This window comes from Spermophilus citellus (genome assembly GCF_964194105.1).
Source record: "Spermophilus citellus genome assembly, chromosome: 12".
NCBI classification, from domain to species: Eukaryota; Metazoa; Chordata; class Mammalia; order Rodentia; family Sciuridae; genus Spermophilus; species Spermophilus citellus.
The window spans coordinates 62,493,132-62,514,539 of NC_138198.1; positions in this window are offsets into that span (position 1 = coordinate 62,493,132).

The following is a 21,408-nucleotide window of genomic DNA, read 5'->3' on the forward strand; positions in this document are numbered from 1 at the left end:
AGTCACAGACCAACTTGGAAGGAGGTGCCTTTGTGGGTGTGGGTGTGAGTTTGTGGTTTTGTCTCATGTTCTGAGAATAGGTAGGAAAGGCGGTTTGTTTGGTTTGGAGTGGACTGTTTCTAGTAAGGCTTTTGACAAGGCGAGTGTTTCTATGTTTGTGTATCCCACTGTGTCCCTGGTTGTAGACATTAGAAAAGAGAATGCATCAATGGATGTGTCCTGTCTAGTAGAAAGCTTCCCAGCATTCATCCTGCCCAATTTATGAATGGACTGCGGCTTGCCTTATGGATGGGCAACACCTACTATCTTCCTAAGTTCCTGTTTTCTTTCTGAATTCTGGCCACTCTCCAGAATAGGCTCATGGTTTTGTGTCCAAGATATGTACCACCTCCAAGCTCGGTGACATGGCCATGTACTGGATAGTTGAAAGGAATGGTGAGCATCTCAGAAAACTCAGATATCAGTGTGACCAGGAAAGTCTCCCTGGAGAAACCCTGCTTTGGGCCTTTGGCTTACCTATCCTTCTGTGGCCCTGAATGTCAGGAAGGCCTTTGCCTCAGGGCACCCCTTTGTGAAGCCTGAAGAAAACAGTTTTCAAATGGAAATGAATGGGCATCACCTGTGGCTCTTTGCTTAATTGCTTTGCAAAGGGATGTGTCTGAATCAGCCTCTTGGCCCTGTGTGAGGCTGTGGCTTAGATTGTCAGCACCTGGTGGATCCAAAGAAAGATCCCATGTGTGCATCCAAAGCCAAATTGGCACAAAAGCAGTCATCCTGGATGAGGTCTCTCGCCTTCCTCTGTAAGGTTCCTGACCTCCATCAAGTGAGAATAGGGATCCTTTGTGTCAAATGAGTCCTTCAAAGCCATGCAGAGGCTAGCCCATAGGTGCTTGGGTTTTCTCATGACTCCAGGTCACACAAAGAATCTATACCCGGCAGTCAGTAGGCCTCCAATTGGAGAAGTAGAGCAGTATTAAAGGCAGGCCTATTTGATCACTCCAGGTCCACAGGAAGGGTGTCCAGTCCACCCTACATTAGGCAAATGAGAGGCAAGGGAGCTTATTGTGGACACTGTCTTGGGCTGTGCCCCTCATGGAAACCTCCAGCCAGAGGTTATGATGAGTGTCTATATGGAAGAAGATGAGGGCCATGTGGCAGTGTTTTGGTTTGAATTGTGGTGTGGCAGTGGGAAGAGATGACTGGGTCCACCTGGGCTTGAACTCTGGTGTGAGTCCCCTTGGAGACTGAGTTCTGGAACTGACCTCAGAGAAGTATTGCCGTGAATAGTGTCGGGATGTTAGGAGGCCACGCATGAGAGTCGCCCTTGGAAACTGAGATCTAGGCCCAGGCTGGCTTTCCACAGAGCACTGGGAATCTCAGCCCGGATATCACATGATTTTATTCTTAAAGACCTGGCAGCCATCGTGGAGAGTCCAAACACACGTGGACCTCACATTGTAGACCTCAATGGGCCTGGCTTCCTGTGACCTTTTGGCCACTCTTTGGGAAGCCTTGTTTGTGAGAGTTCCCCAGAGCTTTCGTTGAAATGAGCTTCCTCACCATTGAATGGTTCCCGAAGGAATGGAAACCCACAGTGCCTCCAACTTCATCCTTTAAAAATGGCTAGCTAGATAAATACCATGACATTTTTGAAATTCCCATGACCAGGTGGCACTGGAGAACCTTTGGATGTCCTGTTGCTGATCATGAGTGTACCAGACAGTGCCTTGATTGACTGGGTTTCATGAAAATGGTGTAAAACAGAGATGCCAGTAAGTTGGGGCCTGCTGAGTAGTGGGCCTAGAGCAGTGGTGTGCAGGTGTGTGATAAAACATCTGTGGTGGGGCCATGTGGATCTGCCATTGGGTTCCAAATGGCTTGTGACTGACATGGTGCAGTGAGCAGACCCTTCTATGTAAAGGCATCTTGTTATATGGAGAGGTTTCAGGGCAATGTTCAGAATCAGGTTGCTATGGTCAAGGGGGCAAGCTCTGTGGGATAGAAGCCTGGCTGGTGCATTCTCCTAGGACCTTGACCCACCACACGTGGCAGAACTCCCTCCAGCACTGTGTCCCAGTTGAACTCCTTGTATTTCCTGAAGCAAATTCCAAACTCCCAGTGCAGCAGCAAGAAACACCACGAAAAGTGGAGGATGACCAAATGGCTTCACAGTCCACACACGGAGACCCTTAGACCCCAGTGGCCACAGTTTACCTGCAAAGAGAGAATTCAGCACTTCTGCCTCATGTTCATTGGAAAATCAGAAACCATGTCCTCCAGGTCACATAGATGCAGACCTGGTTTGATAGTCTCACTACAAAGGAAGCTAAAGCTCCTGACAACAACATATATTTCAAGTGCCCAACCTCAGAAGCAGTTTCTCACAAAGTCTTTAGGCCAGCAGAGCTCCACGTTTGTGGAGTGTTTACCCTGTCCCTTACTCATGGAAACTAGTCTACCACCTCCAAGGTTGTGAACTCCTGAGCATTTTCCATTCCACATATGTATTCACAGCATTTCTAACTCTTCTCCTCAAATTGTGTCTTACTTATTGTGAAGGTAATGTCAAGGCAATGTTCTGGATGAGAGTGGGAAGATTATTTTGTAGCACATATTGGCCTACACATTGGATTCATTTTCCTATTTTCCGTTCGAAATACTGAATCCCTGACACTAACCCATACCCTACTAGATTGTGACTACGAATACTAATGTGATGGAGAAAAATAACTCAAACAGAATAGAAATACAGGCAGTTCAGAGCAGGCCTGGTGTATAGTTGGACTGGCCTTTGGCATTATAAAGTGTAGGTGTTATAAATCTAGTCCAATTTAATAGAAATAGTTCTCCATGTGTTTTGAATGTTAACAAATATGTGAATTCCTGTCTCCCTTTCTCTGTAGCCTATTCAGCAACATGCATTTTTACATGCACATATAGAATCCTACCTCCTATCCCACGTCCATTCTTGTGAGGTGGCTGACTTGGCAGATACAAACTGTGAGAAGAGATCACTCCTCCTAAACGCTGTTGGAACTGAGAATTCAACCTCCAGGTGAGCTTCCCACTTGAACAACATGATACATAAATACATGTTCAGTAAAATAAATATTTTTGGATCTGTGGATGATAAATATTTCATGATGAATTTCGATTGGCATATATATTTCTACTCTTTAATGTCTGTGTTTGTGTGTGTGTTTTTCTTTTGTGTATATATATATATATATATATATATATATACACACACACACACACACACATACTCACACTCTCCAGATTTTTCAAAATATGAAATGTATGTGTCATATTATATACTCCCTAAATTCATTCATGTTCATATATGTGGATTTATAATCAACTTTTCACAAGATTATTCTCAGAAATAGTCATCCACCTGAAATACATATTTGTTTCCTAGTGCTGAAATCCTAATATTTCTACAGTAACTGACCCAGTTTAACATGAATGCAAGTAGATTCCTATGGGACATGATGTGTATTTTGACGTTCATTTTTATTCAACACTGGTACATTACTATTTCTTCAGTTGATGCACATCATAGGATATGTATTTCATCCTCAAGTTCACAAATTTCTAGGCATTTATTTCCCTTTCAATCACTTCCTGCTTCAGAACACATGTATTCCTCCACGTTTCTTGACTGGTCTTTTCATGAGACTTCTTTCCAAACACATTCTTTTCCATTTCCATAATCCCTTGTGAAGCAAAACTCACACCCCCTTCATGGTAAACCATAACCCCAATATCACCATTAGATGTATAACTGGTTAGAATGAATGGTTGTGTATCAATATTAGATTTCCTATATATTTTCAGATATCAATGGAATCCATTATTTAAATTGGAACCTGTTATAATATTTATTCACAGTATGGTCTATTCATGCATTATCTCTATATTCATAGACCCAGGGTACACCTATTTGTACCCCCAAAGGCTAATTTATATGTCTTCAACATATTACTCCCAGAAATGGTGGAAGAAACACTCATGTCACCTGATCTACATATACATTTTATCACAGTGATATTCTGGACACAAAATGCAAAGGTCACACTTATGATTGCACCAAAGCCTCATTGGAAAGTGAGCATGGATTACTAAAAACATCCTTGTCCAGGTTGCCTAATGCTCTCAAATGTCAATGTTATTGGTGACTACACATTTGTTTCTTCCTAAGATGATATATTCAACCTCAACCCTGTTGAAAATGTCTAATCCACTCACTCACTTTATACTTTTCCTGATTTCCTAATGTCTCTATTGATATCTGCTTTCCTACATATGTTCCCCAGTTCATCATTGTGACTGACTCTTCACATGTGCTGACGTTTACATTCACTCTCTAACCTACACCCTATTGCTAAAGAACTTTTGGTCCAAATTGTATACTCACTCTTCTTCCAAAACTTGCCAACTATCTTCCTAATCCTACCTACTATCCCTTTTTGACTGGATGTTCTCTTCTACATTCAATCATCCAAGGTACAAGGTCCTATGCCATTGTTTATCGATTTATCTGAGACATCTGTGCAGAAAGTCATTCAAAGCTAAGTATCCCAATCAAGGGCCCAATGCCCTTCTGGCCTTCAAATCTTACTTGGATTTCTGTTTTCATACATATATTTCACCTATATATTATTATAAATATCGCAGGTTCCCAATACCATTCTTCATCCAGCAGAGTGATTCCTAAGCCACATCAAACAGGTTCTTAACCCTAAACATACACTCTTCCCTCAATCTAACTTTACAGAAGAGCAGGGACAGAGTGGGTCTTACAATACAGGAATGTGGGGGATCTTCCACCTGCTGAGAACCTCAAAGGTCCATGCAGAAATGATCCCTGGAGAAGATGTAGGCAGCTATGAAGGACCTGAGAGAGCAGAAGTCATCTTCCATGGCAAACAACCTGGTCAGGATGAAGGGATGTGTCTGAATGAGCCTCTCTCTTCTTAATGTAGACAAGATGGACCAAAGCAGGCCTGTGTGGAGAGCTGTTCCTTGGTGCCTATGGTTGATATTCCATTCTAACTTGTGAAGGTGTCACAGGAAGGAGGGGCAGCCTCCATCTCATGGGAGCCTTGGAAGCAACTGTTAGGACACAGTGGTTGCCAAGGCAGTGACCTCATTCAGTTCCTGAAGGAAGTGACCTCACCTCACTTCCTTGGTGATGGAACTCTCTGAACTTGGGATCCAGGAAGCCAGGCACCCAGAGCCAGTCCCAGTCCCAGTCCCAGTGGGCTCACTTGTTTGGATTTACCAAGGACAGAGTCAGTCTTTCTTGGTACCCACTGAGGTGAGGATTGCCAAATGCCAGGAAAGCTCTGCAGAGGGGCCTTTCCTGAGAAAGCAGGTAGTGGCTCACCGCTGGCTCCTGACAACTTCACAGAGTTGGCCAAGGAGGCCAGACGTGAGACAGGACAGGCCCTTTCGGGGGAACATCATATGGCCCAGCAGTCAGACGACACTCCGGGTAGTCACAGACCAACTTGGAAGGAGGTGCCTTTGTGGGTGTGGGTGTGAGTTTGTGGTTTTGTCTCATGTTCTGAGAATAGGTAGGAAAGGCGGTTTGTTTGGTTTGGAGTGGACTGTTTCTAGTAAGGCTTTTGACAAGGCGAGTGTTTCTATGTTTGTGTATCCCACTGTGTCCCTGGTTGTAGACATTAGAAAAGAGAATGCATCAATGGATGTGTCCTGTCTAGTAGAAAGCTTCCCAGCATTCATCCTGCCCAATTTATGAATGGACTGCGGCTTGCCTTATGGATGGGCAACACCTACTATCTTCCTAAGTTCCTGTTTTCTTTCTGAATTCTGGCCACTCTCCAGAATAGGCTCATGGTTTTGTGTCCAAGATATGTACCACCTCCAAGCTCGGTGACATGGCCATGTACTGGATAGTTGAAAGGAATGGTGAGCATCTCAGAAAACTCAGATATCAGTGTGACCAGGAAAGTCTCCCTGGAGAAACCCTGCTTTGGGCCTTTGGCTTACCTATCCTTCTGTGGCCCTGAATGTCAGGAAGGCCTTTGCCTCAGGGCACCCCTTTGTGAAGCCTGAAGAAAACAGTTTTCAAATGGAAATGAATGGGCATCACCTGTGGCTCTTTGCTTAATTGCTTTGCAAAGGGATGTGTCTGAATCAGCCTCTTGGCCCTGTGTGAGGCTGTGGCTTAGATTGTCAGCACCTGGTGGATCCAAAGAAAGATCCCATGTGTGCATCCAAAGCCAAATTGGCACAAAAGCAGTCATCCTGGATGAGGTCTCTCGCCTTCCTCTGTAAGGTTCCTGACCTCCATCAAGTGAGAATAGGGATCCTTTGTGTCAAATGAGTCCTTCAAAGCCATGCAGAGGCTAGCCCATAGGTGCTTGGGTTTTCTCATGACTCCAGGTCACACAAAGAATCTATACCCGGCAGTCAGTAGGCCTCCAATTGGAGAAGTAGAGCAGTATTAAAGGCAGGCCTATTTGATCACTCCAGGTCCACAGGAAGGGTGTCCAGTCCACCCTACATTAGGCAAATGAGAGGCAAGGGAGCTTATTGTGGACACTGTCTTGGGCTGTGCCCCTCATGGAAACCTCCAGCCAGAGGTTATGATGAGTGTCTATATGGAAGAAGATGAGGGCCATGTGGCAGTGTTTTGGTTTGAATTGTGGTGTGGCAGTGGGAAGAGATGACTGGGTCCACCTGGGCTTGAACTCTGGTGTGAGTCCCCTTGGAGACTGAGTTCTGGAACTGACCTCAGAGAAGTATTGCCGTGAATAGTGTCGGGATGTTAGGAGGCCACGCATGAGAGTCGCCCTTGGAAACTGAGATCTAGGCCCAGGCTGGCTTTCCACAGAGCACTGGGAATCTCAGCCCGGATATCACATGATTTTATTCTTAAAGACCTGGCAGCCATCGTGGAGAGTCCAAACACACGTGGACCTCACATTGTAGACCTCAATGGGCCTGGCTTCCTGTGACCTTTTGGCCACTCTTTGGGAAGCCTTGTTTGTGAGAGTTCCCCAGAGCTTTCGTTGAAATGAGCTTCCTCACCATTGAATGGTTCCCGAAGGAATGGAAACCCACAGTGCCTCCAACTTCATCCTTTAAAAATGGCTAGCTAGATAAATACCATGACATTTTTGAAATTCCCATGACCAGGTGGCACTGGAGAACCTTTGGATGTCCTGTTGCTGATCATGAGTGTACCAGACAGTGCCTTGATTGACTGGGTTTCATGAAAATGGTGTAAAACAGAGATGCCAGTAAGTTGGGGCCTGCTGAGTAGTGGGCCTAGAGCAGTGGTGTGCAGGTGTGTGATAAAACATCTGTGGTGGGGCCATGTGGATCTGCCATTGGGTTCCAAATGGCTTGTGACTGACATGGTGCAGTGAGCAGACCCTTCTATGTAAAGGCATCTTGTTATATGGAGAGGTTTCAGGGCAATGTTCAGAATCAGGTTGCTATGGTCAAGGGGGCAAGCTCTGTGGGATAGAAGCCTGGCTGGTGCATTCTCCTAGGACCTTGACCCACCACACGTGGCAGAACTCCCTCCAGCACTGTGTCCCAGTTGAACTCCTTGTATTTCCTGAAGCAAATTCCAAACTCCCAGTGCAGCAGCAAGAAACACCACGAAAAGTGGAGGATGACCAAATGGCTTCACAGTCCACACACGGAGACACTTAGACCCCAGTGGCCACAGTTTACCTGCAAAGAGAGAATTCAGCACTTCTGCCTCATGTTCATTGGAAAATCAGAAACCATGTCCTCCAGGTCACATAGATGCAGACCTGGTTTGATGGTCTCACTACAAAGGAAGCTAAAGCTCCTGACAACAACATATATTTCAAGTGCCCAACCTCAGAAGCAGTTTCTCACAAAGTCTTTAGGCCAGCAGAGCTCCACGTTTGTGGAGTGTTTACCCTGTCCCTTACTCATGGAAACTAGTCTACCACCTCCAAGGTTGTGAACTCCTGAGCATTTTCCATTCCACATATGTATTCACAGCATTTCTAACTCTTCTCCTCAAATTGTGTCTTACTTATTGTGAAGGTAATGTCAAGGCAATGTTCTGGATGAGAGTGGGAAGATTTTTTTGTAGCACATATTGGCCTACACATTGGATTCATTTTCCTATTTTCCGTTCGAAATACTGAATCCCTGACACTAACCCATACCCTACTAGATTGTGACTACGAATACTAATGTGATGGAGAAAAATAACTCAAACAGAATAGAAATACAGGCAGTTCAGAGCAGGCCTGGTGTATAGTTGGACTGGCCTTTGGCATTATAAAGTGTAGGTGTTATAAATCTAGTCCAATTTAATAGAAATAGTTCTCCATGTGTTTTGAATGTTAACAAATATGTGAATTCCTGTCTCCCTTTCTCTGTAGCCTATTCAGCAACATGCATTTTTACATGCACATATAGAATCCTACCTCCTATCCCACGTCCATTCTTGTGAGGTGGCTGACTTGGCAGATACAAACTGTGAGAAGAGATCACTCCTCCTAAACGCTGTTGGAACTGAGAATTCAACCTCCAGGTGAGCTTCCCACTTGAACAACATGATACATAAATACATGTTCAGTAAAATAAATATTTTTGGATCTGTGGATGATAAATATTTCATGATGAATTTCGATTGGCATATATATTTCTACTCTTTAATGTCTGTGTTTGTGTGTGTGTTTTTCTTTTGTGTATATATATATATATATATATATATATATATATATATATACACACACACACACACACACACACACATACACACACTCTCCAGATTTTTCAAAATATGAAATGTATGTGTCATATTATATACTCCCTAAATTCATTCATGTTCATATATGTGGATTTATAATCAACTTTTCACAAGATTATTCTCAGAAATAGTCATCCACCTGAAATACATATTTGTTTCCTAGTGCTGAAATCCTAATATTTCTACAGTAACTGACCCAGTTTAACATGAATGCAAGTAGATTCCTATGGGACATGATGTGTATTTTGACGTTCATTTTTATTCAACACTGGTACATTACTATTTCTTCAGTTGATGCACATCATAGGATATGTATTTCATCCTCAAGTTCACAAATTTCTAGGCATTTATTTCCCTTTCAATCACTTCCTGCTTCAGAACACATGTATTCCTCCACGTTTCTTGACTGGTCTTTTCATGAGACTTCTTTCCAAACACATTCTTTTCCATTTCCATAATCCCTTGTGAAGCAAAACTCACACCCCCTTCATGGTAAACCATAACCCCAATATCACCATTAGATGTATAACTGGTTAGAATGAATGGTTGTGTATCAATATTAGATTTCCTATATATTTTCAGATATCAATGGAATCCATTATTTAAATTGGAACCTGTTATAATATTTATTCACAGTATGGTCTATTCATGCATTATCTCTATATTCATAGACCCAGGGTACACCTATTTGTACCCCCAAAGGCTAATTTATATGTCTTCAACATATTACTCCCAGAAATGGTGGAAGAAACACTCATGTCACCTGATCTACATATACATTTTATCACAGTGATATTCTGGACACAAAATGCAAAGGTCACACTTATGATTGCACCAAAGCCTCATTGGAAAGTGAGCATGGATTACTAAAAACATCCTTGTCCAGGTTGCCTAATGCTCTCAAATGTCAATGTTATTGGTGACTACACATTTGTTTCTTCCTAAGATGATATATTCAACCTCAACCCTGTTGAAAATGTCTAATCCACTCACTCACTTTATACTTTTCCTGATTTCCTAATGTCTCTATTGATATCTGCTTTCCTACATATGTTCCCCAGTTCATCATTGTGACTGACTCTTCACATGTGCTGACGTTTACATTCACTCTCTAACCTACACCCTATTGCTAAAGAACTTTTGGTCCAAATTGTATACTCACTCTTCTTCCAAAACTTGCCAACTATCTTCCTAATCCTACCTACTATCCCTTTTTGACTGGATGTTCTCTTCTACATTCAATCATCCAAGGTACAAGGTCCTATGCCATTGTATATCGATTTATCTGAGACATCTGTGCAGAAAGTCATTCAAAGCTAAGTATCCCAATCAAGGGCCCAATGCCCTTCTGGCCTTCAAATCTTACTTGGATTTCTGTTTTCATACATATATTTCACCTATATATTATTATAAATATCGCAGGTTCCCAATACCATTCTTCATCCAGCAGAGTGATTCCTAAGCCACATCAAACAGGTTCTTAACCCTAACCATACACTCTTCCCTCAATCTAACTTTACAGAAGAGCAGGGACAGAGTGGGTCTTACAATACAGGAATGTGGGGGATCTTCCACCTGCTGAGAACCTCAAAGGTCCATGCAGAAATGATCCCTGGAGAAGATGTAGGCAGCTATGAAGGACCTGAGAGAGCAGAAGTCATCTTCCATGGCAAACAACCTGGTCAGGATGAAGGGATGTGTCTGAATGAGCCTCTCTCTTCTTAATGTAGACAAGATGGACCAAAGCAGGCCTGTGTGGAGAGCTGTTCCTTGGTGCCTATGGTTGATATTCCATTCTAACTTGTGAAAGTGTCACAGGAAGGAGGGGCAGCCTCCATCTCATGGGAGCCTTGGAAGCAACTGTTAGGACACAGTGGTTGCCAAGGCAGTGACCTCATTCAGTTCCTGAAGGAAGTGACCTCACCTCACTTCCTTGGTGATGGAACTCTCTGAACTTGGGATCCAGGAAGCCAGGCACCCAGAGCCAGTCCCAGTCCCAGTCCCAGTGGGCTCACTTGTTTGGATTTACCAAGGACAGAGTCAGTCTTTCTTGGTACCCACTGAGGTGAGGATTGCCAAATGCCAGGAAAGCTCTGCAGAGGGGCCTTTCCTGAGAAAGCAGGTAGTGGCTCACCGCTGGCTCCTGACAACTTCACAGAGTTGGCCAAGGAGGCCAGACGTGAGACAGGACAGGCCCTTTCGGGGGAACATCATATGGCCCAGCAGTCAGACGACACTCCGGGTAGTCACAGACCAACTTGGAAGGAGGTGCCTTTGTGGGTGTGGGTGTGAGTTTGTGGTTTTGTCTCATGTTCTGAGAATAGGTAGGAAAGGCGGTTTGTTTGGTTTGGAGTGGACTGTTTCTAGTAAGGCTTTTGACAAGGCGAGTGTTTCTATGTTTGTGTATCCCACTGTGTCCCTGGTTGTAGACATTAGAAAAGAGAATGCATCAATGGATGTGTCCTGTCTAGTAGAAAGCTTCCCAGCATTCATCCTGCCCAATTTATGAATGGACTGCGGCTTGCCTTATGGATGGGCAACACCTACTATCTTCCTAAGTTCCTGTTTTCTTTCTGAATTCTGGCCACTCTCCAGAATAGGCTCATGGTTTTGTGTCCAAGATATGTACCACCTCCAAGCTCGGTGACATGGCCATGTACTGGATAGTTGAAAGGAATGGTGAGCATCTCAGAAAACTCAGATATCAGTGTGACCAGGAAAGTCTCCCTGGAGAAACCCTGCTTTGGGCCTTTGGCTTACCTATCCTTCTGTGGCCCTGAATGTCAGGAAGGCCTTTGCCTCAGGGCACCCCTTTGTGAAGCCTGAAGAAAACAGTTTTCAAATGGAAATGAATGGGCATCACCTGTGGCTCTTTGCTTAATTGCTTTGCAAAGGGATGTGTCTGAATCAGCCTCTTGGCCCTGTGTGAGGCTGTGGCTTAGATTGTCAGCACCTGGTGGATCCAAAGAAAGATCCCATGTGTGCATCCAAAGCCAAATTGGCACAAAAGCAGTCATCCTGGATGAGGTCTCTCGCCTTCCTCTGTAAGGTTCCTGACCTCCATCAAGTGAGAATAGGGATCCTTTGTGTCAAATGAGTCCTTCAAAGCCATGCAGAGGCTAGCCCATAGGTGCTTGGGTTTTCTCATGACTCCAGGTCACACAAAGAATCTATACCCGGCAGTCAGTAGGCCTCCAATTGGAGAAGTAGAGCAGTATTAAAGGCAGGCCTATTTGATCACTCCAGGTCCACAGGAAGGGTGTCCAGTCCACCCTACATTAGGCAAATGAGAGGCAAGGGAGCTTATTGTGGACACTGTCTTGGGCTGTGCCCCTCATGGAAACCTCCAGCCAGAGGTTATGATGAGTGTCTATATGGAAGAAGATGAGGGCCATGTGGCAGTGTTTTGGTTTGAATTGTGGTGTGGCAGTGGGAAGAGATGACTGGGTCCACCTGGGCTTGAACTCTGGTGTGAGTCCCCTTGGAGACTGAGTTCTGGAACTGACCTCAGAGAAGTATTGCCGTGAATAGTGTCGGGATGTTAGGAGGCCACGCATGAGAGTCGCCCTTGGAAACTGAGATCTAGGCCCAGGCTGGCTTTCCACAGAGCACTGGGAATCTCAGCCCGGATATCACATGATTTTATTCTTAAAGACCTGGCAGCCATCGTGGAGAGTCCAAACACACGTGGACCTCACATTGTAGACCTCAATGGGCCTGGCTTCCTGTGACCTTTTGGCCACTCTTTGGGAAGCCTTGTTTGTGAGAGTTCCCCAGAGCTTTCGTTGAAATGAGCTTCCTCACCATTGAATGGTTCCCGAAGGAATGGAAACCCACAGTGCCTCCAACTTCATCCTTTAAAAATGGCTAGCTAGATAAATACCATGACATTTTTGAAATTCCCATGACCAGGTGGCACTGGAGAACCTTTGGATGTCCTGTTGCTGATCATGAGTGTACCAGACAGTGCCTTGATTGACTGGGTTTCATGAAAATGGTGTAAAACAGAGATGCCAGTAAGTTGGGGCCTGCTGAGTAGTGGGCCTAGAGCAGTGGTGTGCAGGTGTGTGATAAAACATCTGTGGTGGGGCCATGTGGATCTGCCATTGGGTTCCAAATGGCTTGTGACTGACATGGTGCAGTGAGCAGACCCTTCTATGTAAAGGCATCTTGTTATATGGAGAGGTTTCAGGGCAATGTTCAGAATCAGGTTGCTATGGTCAAGGGGGCAAGCTCTGTGGGATAGAAGCCTGGCTGGTGCATTCTCCTAGGACCTTGACCCACCACACGTGGCAGAACTCCCTCCAGCACTGTGTCCCAGTTGAACTCCTTGTATTTCCTGAAGCAAATTCCAAACTCCCAGTGCAGCAGCAAGAAACACCACGAAAAGTGGAGGATGACCAAATGGCTTCACAGTCCACACACGGAGACACTTAGACCCCAGTGGCCACAGTTTACCTGCAAAGAGAGAATTCAGCACTTCTGCCTCATGTTCATTGGAAAATCAGAAACCATGTCCTCCAGGTCACATAGATGCAGACCTGGTTTGATAGTCTCACTACAAAGGAAGCTAAAGCTCCTGACAACAACATATATTTCAAGTGCCCAACCTCAGAAGCAGTTTCTCACAAAGTCTTTAGGCCAGCAGAGCTCCACGTTTGTGGAGTGTTTACCCTGTCCCTTACTCATGGAAACTAGTCTACCACCTCCAAGGTTGTGAACTCCTGAGCATTTTCCATTCCACATATGTATTCACAGCATTTCTAACTCTTCTCCTCAAATTGTGTCTTACTTATTGTGAAGGTAATGTCAAGGCAATGTTCTGGATGAGAGTGGGAAGATTATTTTGTAGCACATATTGGCCTACACATTGGATTCATTTTCCTATTTTCCGTTCGAAATACTGAATCCCTGACACTAACCCATACCCTACTAGATTGTGACTACGAATACTAATGTGATGGAGAAAAATAACTCAAACAGAATAGAAATACAGGCAGTTCAGAGCAGGCCTGGTGTATAGTTGGACTGGCCTTTGGCATTATAAAGTGTAGGTGTTATAAATCTAGTCCAATTTAATAGAAATAGTTCTCCATGTGTTTTGAATGTTAACAAATATGTGAATTCCTGTCTCCCTTTCTCTGTAGCCTATTCAGCAACATGCATTTTTACATGCACATATAGAATCCTACCTCCTATCCCACGTCCATTCTTGTGAGGTGGCTGACTTGGCAGATACAAACTGTGAGAAGAGATCACTCCTCCTAAACGCTGTTGGAACTGAGAATTCAACCTCCAGGTGAGCTTCCCACTTGAACAACATGATACATAAATACATGTTCAGTAAAATAAATATTTTTGGATCTGTGGATGATAAATATTTCATGATGAATTTCGATTGGCATATATATTTCTACTCTTTAATGTCTGTGTTTGTGTGTGTGTTTTTCTTTTGTGTATATATATATATATATATATATATATATACACACACACACACACACACATACTCACACTCTCCAGATTTTTCAAAATATGAAATGTATGTGTCATATTATATACTCCCTAAATTCATTCATGTTCATATATGTGGATTTATAATCAACTTTTCACAAGATTATTCTCAGAAATAGTCATCCACCTGAAATACATATTTGTTTCCTAGTGCTGAAATCCTAATATTTCTACAGTAACTGACCCAGTTTAACATGAATGCAAGTAGATTCCTATGGGACATGATGTGTATTTTGACGTTCATTTTTATTCAACACTGGTACATTACTATTTCTTCAGTTGATGCACATCATAGGATATGTATTTCATCCTCAAGTTCACAAATTTCTAGGCATTTATTTCCCTTTCAATCACTTCCTGCTTCAGAACACATGTATTCCTCCACGTTTCTTGACTGGTCTTTTCATGAGACTTCTTTCCAAACACATTCTTTTCCATTTCCATAATCCCTTGTGAAGCAAAACTCACACCCCCTTCATGGTAAACCATAACCCCAATATCACCATTAGATGTATAACTGGTTAGAATGAATGGTTGTGTATCAATATTAGATTTCCTATATATTTTCAGATATCAATGGAATCCATTATTTAAATTGGAACCTGTTATAATATTTATTCACAGTATGGTCTATTCATGCATTATCTCTATATTCATAGACCCAGGGTACACCTATTTGTACCCCCAAAGGCTAATTTATATGTCTTCAACATATTACTCCCAGAAATGGTGGAAGAAACACTCATGTCACCTGATCTACATATACATTTTATCACAGTGATATTCTGGACACAAAATGCAAAGGTCACACTTATGATTGCACCAAAGCCTCATTGGAAAGTGAGCATGGATTACTAAAAACATCCTTGTCCAGGTTGCCTAATGCTCTCAAATGTCAATGTTATTGGTGACTACACATTTGTTTCTTCCTAAGATGATATATTCAACCTCAACCCTGTTGAAAATGTCTAATCCACTCACTCACTTTATACTTTTCCTGATTTCCTAATGTCTCTATTGATATCTGCTTTCCTACATATGTTCCCCAGTTCATCATTGTGACTGACTCTTCACATGTGCTGACGTTTACATTCACTCTCTAACCTACACCCTATTGCTAAAGAACTTTTGGTCCAAATTGTATACTCACTCTTCTTCCAAAACTTGCCAACTATCTTCCTAATCCTACCTACTATCCCTTTTTGACTGGATGTTCTCTTCTACATTCAATCATCCAAGGTACAAGGTCCTATGCCATTGTTTATCGATTTATCTGAGACATCTGTGCAGAAAGTCATTCAAAGCTAAGTATCCCAATCAAGGGCCCAATGCCCTTCTGGCCTTCAAATCTTACTTGGATTTCTGTTTTCATACATATATTTCACCTATATATTATTATAAATATCGCAGGTTCCCAATACCATTCTTCATCCAGCAGAGTGATTCCTAAGCCACATCAAACAGGTTCTTAACCCTAAACATACACTCTTCCCTCAATCTAACTTTACAGAAGAGCAGGGACAGAGTGGGTCTTACAATACAGGAATGTGGGGGATCTTCCACCTGCTGAGAACCTCAAAGGTCCATGCAGAAATGATCCCTGGAGAAGATGTAGGCAGCTATGAAGGACCTGAGAGAGCAGAAGTCATCTTCCATGGCAAACAACCTGGTCAGGATGAAGGGATGTGTCTGAATGAGCCTCTCTCTTCTTAATGTAGACAAGATGGACCAAAGCAGGCCTGTGTGGAGAGCTGTTCCTTGGTGCCTATGGTTGATATTCCATTCTAACTTGTGAAGGTGTCACAGGAAGGAGGGGCAGCCTCCATCTCATGGGAGCCTTGGAAGCAACTGTTAGGACACAGTGGTTGCCAAGGCAGTGACCTCATTCAGTTCCTGAAGGAAGTGACCTCACCTCACTTCCTTGGTGATGGAACTCTCTGAACTTGGGATCCAGGAAGCCAGGCACCCAGAGCCAGTCCCAGTCCCAGTCCCAGTGGGCTCACTTGTTTGGATTTACCAAGGACAGAGTCAGTCTTTCTTGGTACCCACTGAGGTGAGGATTGCCAAATGCCAGGAAAGCTCTGCAGAGGGGCCTTTCCTGAGAAAGCAGGTAGTGGCTCACCGCTGGCTCCTGACAACTTCACAGAGTTGGCCAAGGAGGCCAGACGTGAGACAGGACAGGCCCTTTCGGGGGAACATCATATGGCCCAGCAGTCAGACGACACTCCGGGTAGTCACAGACCAACTTGGAAGGAGGTGCCTTTGTGGGTGTGGGTGTGAGTTTGTGGTTTTGTCTCATGTTCTGAGAATAGGTAGGAAAGGCGGTTTGTTTGGTTTGGAGTGGACTGTTTCTAGTAAGGCTTTTGACAAGGCGAGTGTTTCTATGTTTGTGTATCCCACTGTGTCCCTGGTTGTAGACATTAGAAAAGAGAATGCATCAATGGATGTGTCCTGTCTAGTAGAAAGCTTCCCAGCATTCATCCTGCCCAATTTATGAATGGACTGCGGCTTGCCTTATGGATGGGCAACACCTACTATCTTCCTAAGTTCCTGTTTTCTTTCTGAATTCTGGCCACTCTCCAGAATAGGCTCATGGTTTTGTGTCCAAGATATGTACCACCTCCAAGCTCGGTGACATGGCCATGTACTGGATAGTTGAAAGGAATGGTGAGCATCTCAGAAAACTCAGATATCAGTGTGACCAGGAAAGTCTCCCTGGAGAAACCCTGCTTTGGGCCTTTGGCTTACCTATCCTTCTGTGGCCCTGAATGTCAGGAAGGCCTTTGCCTCAGGGCACCCCTTTGTGAAGCCTGAAGAAAACAGTTTTCAAATGGAAATGAATGGGCATCACCTGTGGCTCTTTGCTTAATTGCTTTGCAAAGGGATGTGTCTGAATCAGCCTCTTGGCCCTGTGTGAGGCTGTGGCTTAGATTGTCAGCACCTGGTGGATCCAAAGAAAGATCCCATGTGTGCATCCAAAGCCAAATTGGCACAAAAGCAGTCATCCTGGATGAGGTCTCTCGCCTTCCTCTGTAAGGTTCCTGACCTCCATCAAGTGAGAATAGGGATCCTTTGTGTCAAATGAGTCCTTCAAAGCCATGCAGAGGCTAGCCCATAGGTGCTTGGGTTTTCTCATGACTCCAGGTCACACAAAGAATCTATACCCGGCAGTCAGTAGGCCTCCAATTGGAGAAGTAGAGCAGTATTAAAGGCAGGCCTATTTGATCACTCCAGGTCCACAGGAAGGGTGTCCAGTCCACCCTACATTAGGCAAATGAGAGGCAAGGGAGCTTATTGTGGACACTGTCTTGGGCTGTGCCCCTCATGGAAACCTCCAGCCAGAGGTTATGATGAGTGTCTATATGGAAGAAGATGAGGGCCATGTGGCAGTGTTTTGGTTTGAATTGTGGTGTGGCAGTGGGAAGAGATGACTGGGTCCACCTGGGCTTGAACTCTGGTGTGAGTCCCCTTGGAGACTGAGTTCTGGAACTGACCTCAGAGAAGTATTGCCGTGAATAGTGTCGGGATGTTAGGAGGCCACGCATGAGAGTCGCCCTTGGAAACTGAGATCTAGGCCCAGGCTGGCTTTCCACAGAGCACTGGGAATCTCAGCCCGGATATCACATGATTTTATTCTTAAAGACCTGGCAGCCATCGTGGAGAGTCCAAACACACGTGGACCTCACATTGTAGACCTCAATGGGCCTGGCTTCCTGTGACCTTTTGGCCACTCTTTGGGAAGCCTTGTTTGTGAGAGTTCCCCAGAGCTTTCGTTGAAATGAGCTTCCTCACCATTGAATGGTTCCCGAAGGAATGGAAACCCACAGTGCCTCCAACTTCATCCTTTAAAAATGGCTAGCTAGATAAATACCATGACATTTTTGAAATTCCCATGACCAGGTGGCACTGGAGAACCTTTGGATGTCCTGTTGCTGATCATGAGTGTACCAGACAGTGCCTTGATTGACTGGGTTTCATGAAAATGGTGTAAAACAGAGATGCCAGTAAGTTGGGGCCTGCTGAGTAGTGGGCCTAGAGCAGTGGTGTGCAGGTGTGTGATAAAACATCTGTGGTGGGGCCATGTGGATCTGCCATTGGGTTCCAAATGGCTTGTGACTGACATGGTGCAGTGAGCAGACCCTTCTATGTAAAGGCATCTTGTTATATGGAGAGGTTTCAGGGCAATGTTCAGAATCAGGTTGCTATGGTCAAGGGGGCAAGCTCTGTGGGATAGAAGCCTGGCTGGTGCATTCTCCTAGGACCTTGACCCACCACACGTGGCAGAACTCCCTCCAGCACTGTGTCCCAGTTGAACTCCTTGTATTTCCTGAAGCAAATTCCAAACTCCCAGTGCAGCAGCAAGAAACACCACGAAAAGTGGAGGATGACCAAATGGCTTCACAGTCCACACACGGAGACACTTAGACCCCAGTGGCCACAGTTTACCTGCAAAGAGAGAATTCAGCACTTCTGCCTCATGTTCATTGGAAAATCAGAAACCATGTCCTCCAGGTCACATAGATGCAGACCTGGTTTGATGGTCTCACTACAAAGGAAGCTAAAGCTCCTGACAACAACATATATTTCAAGTGCCCAACCTCAGAAGCAGTTTCTCACAAAGTCTTTAGGCCAGCAGAGCTCCACGTTTGTGGAGTGTTTACCCTGTCCCTTACTCATGGAAACTAGTCTACCACCTCCAAGGTTGTGAACTCCTGAGCATTTTCCATTCCACATATGTATTCACAGCATTTCTAACTCTTCTCCTCAAATTGTGTCTTACTTATTGTGAAGGTAATGTCAAGGCAATGTTCTGGATGAGAGTGGGAAGATTTTTTTGTAGCACATATTGGCCTACACATTGGATTCATTTTCCTATTTTCCGTTCGAAATACTGAATCCCTGACACTAACCCATACCCTACTAGATTGTGACTACGAATACTAATGTGATGGAGAAAAATAACTCAAACAGAATAGAAATACAGGCAGTTCAGAGCAGGCCTGGTGTATAGTTGGACTGGCCTTTGGCATTATAAAGTGTAGGTGTTATAAATCTAGTCCAATTTAATAGAAATAGTTCTCCATGTGTTTTGAATGTTAACAAATATGTGAATTCCTGTCTCCCTTTCTCTGTAGCCTATTCAGCAACATGCATTTTTACATGCACATATAGAATCCTACCTCCTATCCCACGTCCATTCTTGTGAGGTGGCTGACTTGGCAGATACAAACTGTGAGAAGAGATCACTCCTCCTAAACGCTGTTGGAACTGAGAATTCAACCTCCAGGTGAGCTTCCCACTTGAACAACATGATACATAAATACATGTTCAGTAAAATAAATATTTTTGGATCTGTGGATGATAAATATTTCATGATGAATTTCGATTGGCATATATATTTCTACTCTTTAATGTCTGTGTTTGTGTGTGTGTTTTTCTTTTGTGTATATATATATATATATATATATATATATACACACACACACACACACACATACTCACACTCTCCAGATTTTTCAAAATATGAAATGTATGTGTCATATTATATACTCCCTAAATTCATTCATGTTCATATATGTGGATTTATAATCAACTTTTCACAAGATTATTCTCAGAAATAGTCATCCACCTGAAATACATATTTGTTTCCTAGTGCTGAAATCCTAATATTTCTACAGTAACTGACCCAGTTTAACATGAATGCAAGTAGATTCCTATGGGACATGATGTGTATTTTGACGTTCATTTTTATTCAACACTGGTACATTACTATTTCTTCAGTTGATGCACATCATAGGATATGTATTTCATCCTCAAGTTCACAAATTTCTAGGCATTTATTTCCCTTTCAATCACTTCCTGCTTCAGAACACATGTATTCCTCCACGTTTCTTGACTGGTCTTTTCATGAGACTTCTTTCCAAACACATTCTTTTCCATTTCCATAATCCCTTGTGAAGCAAAACTCACACCCCCTTCATGGTAAACCATAACCCCAATATCACCATTAGATGTATAACTGGTTAGAATGAATGGTTGTGTATCAATATTAGATTTCCTATATATTTTCAGATATCAATGGAATCCATTATTTAAATTGGAACCTGTTATAATATTTATTCACAGTATGGTCTATTCATGCATTATCTCTATATTCATAGACCCAGGGTACACCTATTTGTACCCCCAAAGGCTAATTTATATGTCTTCAACATATTACTCCCAGAAATGGTGGAAGAAACACTCATGTCACCTGATCTACATATACATTTTATCACAGTGATATTCTGGACACAAAATGCAAAGGTCACACTTATGATTGCACCAAAGCCTCATTGGAAAGTGAGCATGGATTACTAAAAACATCCTTGTCCAGGTTGCCTAATGCTCTCAAATGTCAATGTTATTGGTGACTACACATTTGTTTCTTCCTAAGATGATATATTCAACCTCAACCCTGTTGAAAATGTCTAATCCACTCACTCACTTTATACTTTTCCTGATTTCCTAATGTCTCTATTGATATCTGCTTTCCTACATATGTTCCCCAGTTCATCATTGTGACTGACTCTTCACATGTGCTGACGTTTACATTCACTCTCTAACCTACACCCTATTGCTAAAGAACTTTTGGTCCAAATTGTATACTCACTCTTCTTCCGAAACTTGCCAACTATCTTCCTAATCCTACCTACTATCCCTTTTTGACTGGATGTTCTCTTCTACATTCAATCATCCAAGGTACAAGGTCCTATGCCATTGTTTATCGATTTATCTGAGACATCTGTGCAGAAAGTCATTCAAAGCTAAGTATCCCAATCAAGGGCCCAATGCCCTTCTGGCCTTCAAATCTTACTTGGATTTCTGTTTTCATACATATATTTCACCTATATATTATTATAAATATCGCAGGTTCCCAATACCATTCTTCATCCAGCAGAGTGATTCCTAAGCCACATCAAACAGGTTCTTAACCCTAAACATACACTCTTCCCTCAATCTAACTTTACAGAAGAGCAGGGACAGAGTGGGTCTTACAATACAGGAATGTGGGGGATCTTCCACCTGCTGAGAACCTCAAAGGTCCATGCAGAAATGATCCCTGGAGAAGATGTAGG